The sequence below is a fragment of the Propithecus coquereli genome, unplaced genomic scaffold, assembly GCF_000956105.1.
Source record: "Propithecus coquereli isolate 6110/MARCELLA unplaced genomic scaffold, Pcoq_1.0 Scaffold206, whole genome shotgun sequence".
In the NCBI taxonomy this organism is placed as follows: domain Eukaryota; kingdom Metazoa; phylum Chordata; class Mammalia; order Primates; family Indriidae; genus Propithecus; species Propithecus coquereli.
The window spans coordinates 5037650-5038125 of record NW_012145634.1 but is presented as its reverse complement, the minus strand read 5'-3'; positions in this window follow the sequence as shown (position 1 = coordinate 5038125).

Below are 476 nucleotides of genomic sequence, written 5' to 3'. Positions count from 1 at the left end.
ATTTTCCACCTGTCCGTTTTTCATAAAATGCATCTTAGGGAGCTTTTGGATTCAGCCTACAGAGAACATCCTTCTTGTTTTTGCCTGCATTGTGGATGTAGCACAAATTATTTAACCTTCCCCTGTGGGTGATATTTTTGACCTTTTGCTGTTGCAAAGCGTGTACGTACATCACCTTGCTCGTCCGCAGGTGTGTCTGTGGGTTCAGAATGGCAGTTGCCTATCTAAGGGTGAGCGTGGTTGTGATTTTGCAGGGTCACGGTAGTGTACCATGCAGTGGGGCTGTCCCTGTTTGCCCTCAACCTTCCCCAGTGTATCAGACGTCCCCCTCCCCTGCCCCACTGCCCCATGAGCGCCCCTCACCTGTCAGTGTGGTTGGGTTTGCTTACTGCTGTTCCGCATGGGGGGCGTCTTGTTAGGTATGTGAGGCCATTTGCATTTCTTTCCTGTAACCCTCATGCTTCTGTTCCACCTGG